General features: G+C 38.2%; 1 long non-coding RNA gene across 1 annotated transcript; it reads left to right on the top strand.

Moving 5' to 3' along the window:
* The first annotated feature begins 8,111 nt into the window (after positions 1 to 8,111).
* On the top strand, positions 8,112 to 10,061 carry LOC132660348 (uncharacterized). Its single transcript, XR_009601728.1, has 2 exons — positions 8,112 to 8,197; positions 9,668 to 10,061. It is a non-coding gene; the product is annotated as an uncharacterized LOC132660348 (long non-coding RNA).
* Positions 10,062 to 10,710: the final 649 nt, after the last annotated feature.

Here is a 10,710-nt window from a genome sequence, read left to right on the forward strand (position 1 = left end):
TCTGTGATTTTGACCACTCTTAGTATCACATATAAATGAAATCCTACAGTATTTTTCTTTTTGTGACTGGCTTATTTCTCTTAGAGTAATGTCCTCAAGATCCATCCATGTTGTAGCATGTAGAATTTCCTTCCGTTTTAAGGCTGGATGATATTTCATTGTATACATATACATGCCATATTTTGTTCAGTCATCTGTCAGCGGGCATTTGCATTGCTGCTACTTTTTGGCTATAATGAATAATACTGTTATGAACATGGGTGTACAAATATCTGTTTCAGTTCCTGCTTTCACTTCTTTGGGGCATATACCCAGAAGTGGAATTGCTAGATTATGTGGGAATTCTATTTTAACGTTTTTGAGGAAACTCCATGCTGTTTTCCCTAATGCCTACACCATTTTACATTCCCAGCAATGGTGCACAAGGGTCCCAGTTTCTCCATATCCTTGCCAATAATTGCTATTTCCTGTTTTGATTTGCTTTTATCGTGGTCATCTTAAAGGATGTGAGGTGCTATCTCATTGTGGACTTGATTTACATTTCTCTATTAATTAGTGATGTTGAGTATCTTTTCATATATTTCTTGGTCATTTGTATATTTTTTTTGAGAAATGTCTAAGTTCTTTGCCATTTTTGAATCAGGTTGTTTGTGTTTTTGTTTGTTTTTGAGTTGTAGGAGTACTTTATATATTCTAGGTATTGACCCTTATCAGATACATGATTTACAAACATTTTCTCCCATTCTGTAGGCTCCTTTTTCATTCTGTTGTGTCCTTTGATGCACAGAAGTTTTAGATTTTGGTGTAGTCTAATACATCTTTTGTTGTTATTGTTGTTTCTTCCTATAACTTTAGAATAGCTTTGCTAATATTCTGAATATCTTCTGGCTTTTCTTCCCTAAGCCTCTACTAAACGTCATATAAATATCATCTCCACTTTCTATATACATTTTTTCAGTTCTCACTCCTTAAATCCATGGTTTCTAAAGTGTGCCTAGGTGCCCCAGCTACAGTGAGAATGCCTGGGGGGTACTGTAATTTTTTTTAGGAAAACACAATAGTGTTTGACGTCTTTCTGACACCACACAAAGTATTAGCTCGAGATAGTTCAGCTTTAACATTAGATAGCCCTACCTTCCTTTCCATAATGTCATATCTTTGAAAAGCTGGATTTTTAGCAATTGCCGTGATATAAAGCAACTATGGGTTGGAAATCAATGAGGAACAGAAAATGACAGTAGTTGATGTGAAATCTAATCCCAAAGTTTAGGAAGTTGTGTAATGTGTAATAGGTGCATGTATCCCCTTAGTACGTGATTGTGATTATTTAAAACTAAAATCAAATATTTTTTAATTTTTATGTATTTTTCAAACAGCTACTGAGTTGCTAGTACACAAATACTGAGTAAGTTGTTTGGAACTGACTACTTAATCAACTGTTCAGTATTTCTTTTGACCTATGAACCCTACAAAAAAAATGACTGAGATAAAAAAGGCCCTATAAACTGGGAAAGTTTGGGAACATCTGCCTTATAAGCTTTGCATGTGGCTTTATTCACATCACTTTATTGAAACTATTTTCTTGAATGTGACCAGCATCATCCTTCTTAATAGCAAAATCGATTATATTTATTCTCATATGTTTTATTAGTTCCTGTGGCTACTGTAACAAATTAGCACAAACTGGATAGCTTCAAACAACTGAAATTTATTTCCTCTGAGTTCTGAGCCCACAATCCAAAACAGCTGCCATTCCTCTGGAGGCTTTAGGGAACTATCTTGCCTTGTCTCTTCTAGCTTCTGGTAGCTGTTTGCATTCCTTGACTTGTGACCAAATCACTCCAATCTCTGCCACTTTGGTCACATTGCTTAATCTCTTCATTTCCAAATAAGGTAATATCCATAGGTTCCAGGATTAAGATGTGGGCATATCTTCGGGGGGGGGGGGGGGGCAGTTACCATTCAACCTACTATAGATGTCTGAGGCTTCTGACACTCCTGATCATTGCTTCTCTTTCTTTGATGCTGCATTAAACTGATTTCCTGTCTTTTCTTAAATGTTTATTTCTTTACTTTGAGAGAGAGAGAGAGTGAGAGAGTGCACACACGCGCACACACATGTAGGGGAGGGGCAGAGAGAGAGAGAGAGAGAGAGAGAGAGAGAGAATCCCAAGCAGGCTCTGCACTGAAAGCACAGAGCCAAATGTGGGGCTCAAACTCATGAACCATGAGATCATGACCTCACTCAAAATCAAGAGCCAGATGCTTAACCAGCTGAACCACTGAGGCACCCCTGATTTTCCTCTTAACTTGGCTGGGCCCCAGTGCCCAGAGTGTTATTGTCAAACATTATGGATGTTACTGTGAGAGTGTTTTGGGGATGAGATGAACATTTAAATAGGTAGACTTTGAGTAAAGCAGATTACCCTCCTTAATGTGGGTGGGCCTCATCCAGTTAATTGAGGACCTTATTAGAACAAAGACTGACTTCCTCAGAGCCAGAAGAAATTCTGCCAACAGACTGCCTTTGGACTTGAATTACTACTCTTCCCTGAGTCACCAGTCTGCCAGTTTACCACATCAGATTATGACTCACCAAGCTCACCAAGTCTCCACAATTGCCCAAGCTAATTTCTTATTTATTTATTTATTTATTTATTTATTTATTATCTATTTTATTTATTATTGAGAGACAGAGAGAGAGAGAGAGAGAGCATGAGCATGGGAGGGACAGAGAGAGGAGGAGACACAGAATCCAAAGCAGGCTCCAGGCTCTGAGCAGTCAGCATGCAGTCCGACACGGGGCTCAAACTCACAAACTGTGAGATGATGACCTGAGCAGAAGTCAGACGTTTAACTGACTGAGCCATTCAGGTGCCCCCCCCCCCCTTTTTTCTTTTTCATTTTTTTTTTTTTAAGCCCAAACTAATTTTTTAAAATCAACCTCTCTTTCTCTCTCCATGCACACATTCCATTGGTTCTGTTTCTCTGGAGAATCCTGACTAAATGACCTTTAATTCCATCTATGTCTTCTTTACTTCACTTTGCTAACGTACGTAAAAAATGAATTAGCAAACTAGCTGTCCTCTGGACTTCAATGTCTCTTGATATGATATCATTACTTAAAAGCAGGCCCTTCTTATCTGCCACATAACTGCCTCCAGACCTAGGAGGACTTGCTTATATTAACCACATTTCTGGTGTCAGGTGTAAAAGTAACATAGATGATGATTAAAATGCTTGATCTTGGAACTGTGAGGCTCAGTTCTTCTATATTCAATCTATACTTGGTAAATCACCTTTCCCAATTACTTAGCAGAATTCAATGAAGTGTTAAACAGAGTACACAATTAGTGTTCAATAAAATAAATTATTTCATTTACCCACTTCCCTTACTTATGCCCATTTCAAATCCTCCCATTCAATTTCTCTTGTTTTCTTTCTTTCTTTCTTTCTTTCTTTCTCTCTGTTTTTTGTTTTTGTTTTTGTTTTTGTTTTTCTAAATCTTATAGATTCAACTGGTTTGAATTCTGAAAGCAAAACCCTCCTTTAGGTTTCCTTCTTTGTGTCTTGTTCTACTCTTTTTACCTTACCTTGTATTATTTTCTCTTCTGGCCTCATATTGACAAATCCATACTCAATTGTCAAGTTCATTTCTTTCTCTCTCTTTTTTAATTTTTTTTTTATTTTTTAAGTTTTATTTTAGAGAGAGTGTGTGAGCAGGGCAGACAGGCAAAGGGAGAGGGAGAGAGAGAATCTGAAGCAGGCTCCATGCCCAGTGCCGAGCCTGAAGTGGGGCTTGATCCCATGACCCTGGCATCATGACCTGAGCCAAAATTGAGAGTCGGATGCTCAATTGACTGAGCCACCCAGGCACCCCTGACGTTTATTTCTTGAAATCCTTTTCTGACTGTTCAATCTTCTGCATGCTGACTATTAAAGCCTCCCCCCACTACCTACAGAATATGGTCCAAGTGCTGTGGAGAATACAGGCAAAAGAAAAAAATTAAACTTCCTTACAATTTGCAACCCATTGACAAGTACTTGAGACAGGCAGAGTGAGCTTTCTCAAGGAGCTCATCTACCTCCATGTTAATACTTTGCTAGAGGTAAAAGGTAACCTTAGCTTGAAATTGGCTTGAACTCAGGGATCCTGTAAAAAATCCCTTTGGAAACTTCCTTTATCTCTACCCACTTCACCCAAGATGTAGGTTACCAATCATACTCTGTCATAGACTCTGGGTCTAAAGTTCTCTCTTGTCCAGCAAGAGAGGTGGACCCAGGATTAAAATGCAAGAGATGGCTAATGTCCGGGAAAAGACAAGAGCCCTGAATAAGGGCCCTTGCTCCATATTTATTAAGATCGGAAGGCTTACAAACATGATGGGCGTGCACAAAAAGACAATGAATCTGTGAACATTAACTCATGGGCATGAGGGAAAGGGGGTTTTGAAGATATAGGGCATTAGGAATTTGGGTCAATATAAACCAAAATCCTGGTGCCAGGCAGACAGGTGTCCAGTCTGTTTATCTTAGCCAGCCTAGGGGATAAGACAGAGAGGGCAACCTCAGGGTCAACAAGCACCTTTCTTTTGCTAATTAGCTCTGCTCTGGACAGCTTCACCCTGTAGAGGCTATAGTCCTGTTGGCTTATTTACCTAATTTGGTCCTTCCTTCCTGTGAAAGCAGCTTTCTGCTCTGGTACTAAATTGGAGGACGTTTTTGCCCTCAATACCTAATCTTCTTTACCTCATATACCTTTGTATTGGAGCCTTTGCCCCACCCTCTCTATCCTGGGGCCTTTGCCCTGCCCTCCCTATACTTACTTACCTAATCTTGCTTACCCAAACTTGGGTGTGAGCATCCTATGGCTTTGTAATTCTTTTTGCCTTGTTAACCCATCAGTGCAGGCTCAGGGAATGCCTAAGCTTATTCCCCACAATCCTCCAACCATATGGCCCCCTGATATACATGTGAAGGGTCTCCTGACTAAGGTTTTACTAGACAGTAGTAAATGACCTTTTTCCTAACAATAAGTAGGCTCCTCAAGGTGCTGGAAACCTTGCTTCCAAAATTCCTTAGAGATTTATGCTGTCCTGACCCCCTCCCAACTTGAAAGTATATAATCAACTGCTCCTCACAACCCCAGTGTAGCTCTTTCTGCCCATAGGTCCTGTCTCTGTGCTTTAATAAAACCACCCTTTTTGCACTGAAGATGTCTCAAGAATTTTCTTGACCATTCACTCCCAAACCCCAACATTTCACATCACAAGCTCCTCAGCTTGGCACCCAAGACTCTGCAATGCCTTTCCCAATTGTGCCCCATGCTTCAGAAAAACTGACACAATCACCCCTAAACATGACACTATATTGTCTCTGTCGTGTTATTTTCCTAATCTGGAAGACAATTCCTCAGTCTCCTAGTTATACACCCAGATCTTTTTCTGCTGTCTCTGCTTTTCAATATTGAACCCATTCTTTGGAGCCATAGCAACTTCCATGAAGACTTTTCCTCAATCTCAATTATATATGAAGTCTTGTTTCTTCAAATGCCTTTAGCATTTTGTGTGTCTATTCTAGTACCTCTTTATTCTTTCCTGTGGTCCCAGATGTACATAAGCTCATTCCAGGCTTCATATTAGACTGTGTAGTTCTTGATATCAGGGATTTTATCTTGCTTCTTTTTGCATCTTGCATGTATTTAGTACTCATTAATTCATTTAATCATTCATTCAGTGCATTAAGTGTTTAAAATTGGGGGTATAATAATGATCCCAGTGCTCTGTAAACATTTCTGGAATTTGAAAAGACTTGATGATTTTTGTTTTGCATATGAGAATTGATGTTGCTAAGTCACTTGTCCTCTGTGAAACTATGAAATAGGGTGCTGAACAGTTTTCTAAGAACATTTCTTTAAGTTATCAAGTTGTATGATTCTTTTGTAATTAAAATTATATATTCACTCAGTAAAACTACTGTTTGGAAACACTTCTGATTTCTTTATGCAATTAAACTGAATTTCTTTTGAAAAATCTGCATTGTAAGATTTTTCTTAAAATACTTTATTTTTACAGTAATTATGTTTTTAGAAGTGACTGCTCAGACAGTTATTAAAATTGTGTCCTCTAACCCTTACTCCTTTCTTTAAAAATTAGCTGATTTAGGGGAGCCTGGGTGATTCATTTGGTTAAGTGTCCAACTTTGGCTCAGGTCATGATCATACAGTTCATGGGTTCGAGCCTTGCACCAGACTCTGTGCTGACAGCTCCGAGCCTGGAGCCTGATTCAGATTCTGTGTCTCCTTCTCTCTCTCTCTGCCCCTCCCCTGCTTATACTCTGTCTCTGTTTCTCTTAAAAATGAATTTAAAAATTTTTAAAAATTAGCTGATTTTACAGTGGCACCTTACTGTTGATCCTACCAACTTATATATTCTTATTTCCTATTATTTGTATGTATGAGTCCTCTGCTCTGATCATGAGTATTTTCCCACTTTTCCTCATCTGTTCTGTCTCTTTGTATTAAACATTTGTCAGAGCTGTCATAAAAATATAATTTGTATGATGGTTTACAGTTTTCAATGAATATATAGACTTATTTCAGCACAACAGAATCCCATCTGACAGGCTGAATGAAATGTTATCAGCTTTTATTTTTTAACTCTCAGATATTTGGAAATTGAGTCAATAGAGAGGGGAAGTCAGCAAGTTTCAAGGCTAGAACAAGTGTTTGTAAGAGGCAGAAACCATTTTAAGACAACGTATGCAAGTAACAGGATTTATTATAAGATTACAGGAGAATCTCACAAATCTTAAGGGCCTGGCTTTATCTGTGTATCCCTCTTTCTCTCTCCCTCTCCAAATGGGATCTTGCTACTTGTGCAGTCCAATGGCAGAATGTGGCCACTCTACACTTCCCAAATTGACAGTCACAATTCTAGCCACATGCAGAGATTAAATAGTTGTTTGTAAATGCAACTTCCAAATTCCTAGGAGAGCATATGATTTACCATATGGGCTCACATTGTAAATCATCCTTGACCAGACTGGACAGTTTATCCAGTACGTACTGCCCCATGGATGAAAGACAATGACCATCAGAGGGGAGATGGATCTTGGGTTTGGAAAGCAGATTTAGAATTCCTGCTTTTTACAATTTGGTGGAACTAGTGCTTAGAACCTAAGTTAGAAGTCACTGGCTGAAACATGTTCAGAGGGCAGTTAGATAACGTAAATGAATGAAGCTGACAGATGGAGACTGCAGCACCCAGAGAGAGCACAGGCTCCATCTAAAGGGAATTACTCAACTCCAAGCTGATAAATGCTCTTTGGGAATTTGGGCTCAGGGTATATCTTCTGATTTTCAAATGAACTCAGAATTGCGATTTTATGTAAAATCTCTGTTTAAATCAATGAGAGTAAATCATTTCATTTTACTTTGTTAGATAATTATAGAATAAAGAGCCATACTATTTGCTTTGGGCTTTCCTACATTAAAAAAAAAAAATCTATTATAGGAGAAAAAGCCTCACAGAAGCTCTGTGACCATGAACAAAAATTTTTTAACCTCCCTGAGCCACAATTTTCTCTTATACCAATACCAATGTTTCACATTGTCATGAAAATCAAGTGAGATATTGTGATATGATTTTATAAACCTTTTAACATGTATTAGGTGCTCACTGGATATTAGGCTTCATATCTGTTCATTAGAATTAAGTCTGAAACAATACAGTATGTTTGAAACATACTGTATGTTTCAAAATAATATGTCATTAAAAACAGAGCAAATAAAGTTAGACTGAATTTCCAAACATCAATAGCAATGGTCTACGTTTGATTTCTTATATAGGTTCATAAAGCCACAATGTCACTGTTAACTGCTATGTCTTATTTAACATCTTCTTAGAGTTATAAATAATCAAATAGGAAAAATAACTCTTGGTCATAAATATCAAGCATTCAGCAGCTTTTATATGAATGTAATTATAATCCCCAACAATCTGTAATAAACACCTGGCAAGGCTGCTAAAATTTTTAACACAATAGAATGTATCACAGAAGATTCTTTCATTCCACTCAGGCTCTGTGATGCTTGAATGAGTCACCGAAGAAACAGAACAAAGAGTTTGGGTTTAAAGATCAGTTCAAGCAAATAATATCTCTTTATTACTCTCTCCTGAGTGAAATCTAGACGGAGGTAATCTTAATAAGTGATGTGCACTTTCTAATGGAAGAAACAGGGAACACTTTGGTTCATAAGAGTTGTTGATAATGATAAAGAGGCATATTGGAATAAAAGTGCAGGAAAGCACAAAGCAACCAGCTTTTTAATGTACTATTTATAGTGGGATTTTCACCCTGCTTTGGAGAAATGCCTTAGCAACAAAATCTTGAACCTCATTGTCATGATCTCTAAGGTCTTCATGTGGGTAGGATGGTTTAAATGGCTAATGGGAATATTATCAAACCATTTTGAAAATAGAGTACTCTCTCTCTTTCCTTTTTTCTGTCTTTTCGTGATACTAATTAACACCTAAAAAGATACAGCGTGCACAGAAAAGCCTAATACTGAGTCTGCAATGGGGTACAATCTTCTATGTCTTTTAGGTACTTTTGTCATCACAACAGAGGCTACTCTAGTGTTTCTGTGTTAGAGGAATTAGGACTAGAATCTGAAATTTTGTGAGAAAGCAGAGTGAAGGGGATTGTGAAGTTGAGCTTACACAACAGGGTTTTTTTGTGCTTTGTGTGTGTGTGTGTGTGTGTGTGTGTGTGTGTGAGAGAGAGAGAGAGAGAGAGAGAGAGAGAGAGAGAGAAATAAATTTTAGAAAACCATATCGAGTAATTTGGAGGGAGGCAGCTGGAGCTAAGCAAGATTATGGAAAAGTTAAAATCCCTTCACCCTCACCCTAAACTACTCTTTGGAGATGCCTGGAAACTATAGTCTCATGGTTTGGATCCAAAATAAATTAACCTTTTACTAAGTACTAACAAAGTCATAACAAAGACTTTATATTAAAGCTTCAATGGGGGCGCCCAGGTTGCTCATTTGGTTAAGTGTCCTACTCTGGACTTCAGCTTGGGTCATGATTTCATGGTTGGTGGATTCGAGACCCAAGTCAGGCTCCATGCCGAAAGCATGGAGCTTACTTGAGATTCTCTCTTCCTCTCTCTCTGCCCCTGCCCACTCATTCTCTCTCTCTCTCTTTCTCTCTTCCTCTCTCTCTGCCTCTGCCCACTCATTCTCTCTCTCTCTCTTTCTCCTCTCTCTCTCTCTCTCTCACACACACACACACACACACACACACACAGTAAATAAATAAACTTTTCTTCAATGTATCTATTCTGTTTTTTAGGGTAGGCAAGATTAAGGTGGTGAATTTTATGTAAGGATATGCTAATTAGGGGGTTAACTCCTACATTTTGTATGTTAATGATGGGAGCATTGTACAGTACAATGAATCCCAGAAAAGGGACTGTTGAAAAGTCATTAAATAATTATATTGGATAATATATATTTTTAGTTCTTAATAATGCTTTTGGTGAGACTGACAGGCGCTACACAATATTCTTATTTCTTAACAAGAAAACAGATTTCATTTCTTAACAAGAAAACAGATGTGGCAAGGCACCCAGATAAAAATTTGCATTTCTACCTCCCTTTCAGCTAGATGTGGCCATGTGATTAAGTTCTAGCCAATGAGATGGAAAAGCTGTTGGGCAAGTCTTCTGAAAGGCTCCTTAAACCATGCTGGAGAGCCGGTGAGGACCCTCCTGTTTCCTGTTAGAATGAAGATATGATGGCTGGACTTCCAGCTGCTGCTTGGACCTCAGACAACCTTGATGATGAAAGACACAAATTAGGGTAGTGGAAAAGAAAGAAAGGAACCGTGGTCTGCATTGGTTGTGGCTCTCCTATACCAGACTTGGCATGCCCACCTCCAGACTTCCTTTACAGGCAAGAAAAATAACTTCCGTCCTATTTAAGCCACCATTATTTCCAGTCTCTGTTACTAGCAGCCAAATATATGTCATAGGAGAGACATTTTACTTCACCACAACTGTTCTGTGTAAATACTCCTTATTACACAGTTCTTTAGTTCGTAGAGAGAATGCTTGGATAGCAGGTTTGTAAAATAAGAGATGTTGTGTTCTCCATGTTCATTTAGCTCTTGAATTTTGGGGAGCAGTTACTGAGAATTTGGACACACGTAGTTTTAAAGGTGAAATCACAGGGGCGCCTGGGTGGTTCAGTCGGTTAAGCATCTGTCTCTTGGTTTCAGCTCAGGTCATGATCTCACGGTTTGTGAGTTTGAGCTCCACCTCAGGCTCACACTCACAGGGTGGAGCCTACTTGGGATTGTCTCTCTCTTTCTCTCTCTCAAAATAAATAAACTTAAAAACATTTTTTAAAAAGGTGAAATTACAGTTAGTTGATACTGTACATTCCCTATGCATAACAAGATAGACAGGGGCAAAGTTTTCCTATAACTTTGCTAAATAAGAGAAGGAAATCAGCCTAGATCTAAAAATATTCCTTTGTAGAAAAGCAGATAAACATGCATTCTTTATCAGATTTAGAAATACTGTCAGTCTTTCAAAATGTTTTTCCGTTCTTTAAAAAAAAAACAAAACATTTTTAAGCCTTAGTGAGATTCACTTCTACAGTAATTGAAACATTTTAAGAGGCATATTTTTTTATGAAATTTA

Source organism: Panthera onca, chromosome B4 (genome assembly GCF_046562875.1).
Source record: "Panthera onca isolate mPanOnc1 chromosome B4, mPanOnc1 haplotype 2, whole genome shotgun sequence".
Lineage (NCBI taxonomy): Eukaryota > Metazoa > Chordata > Mammalia > Carnivora > Felidae > Panthera > Panthera onca.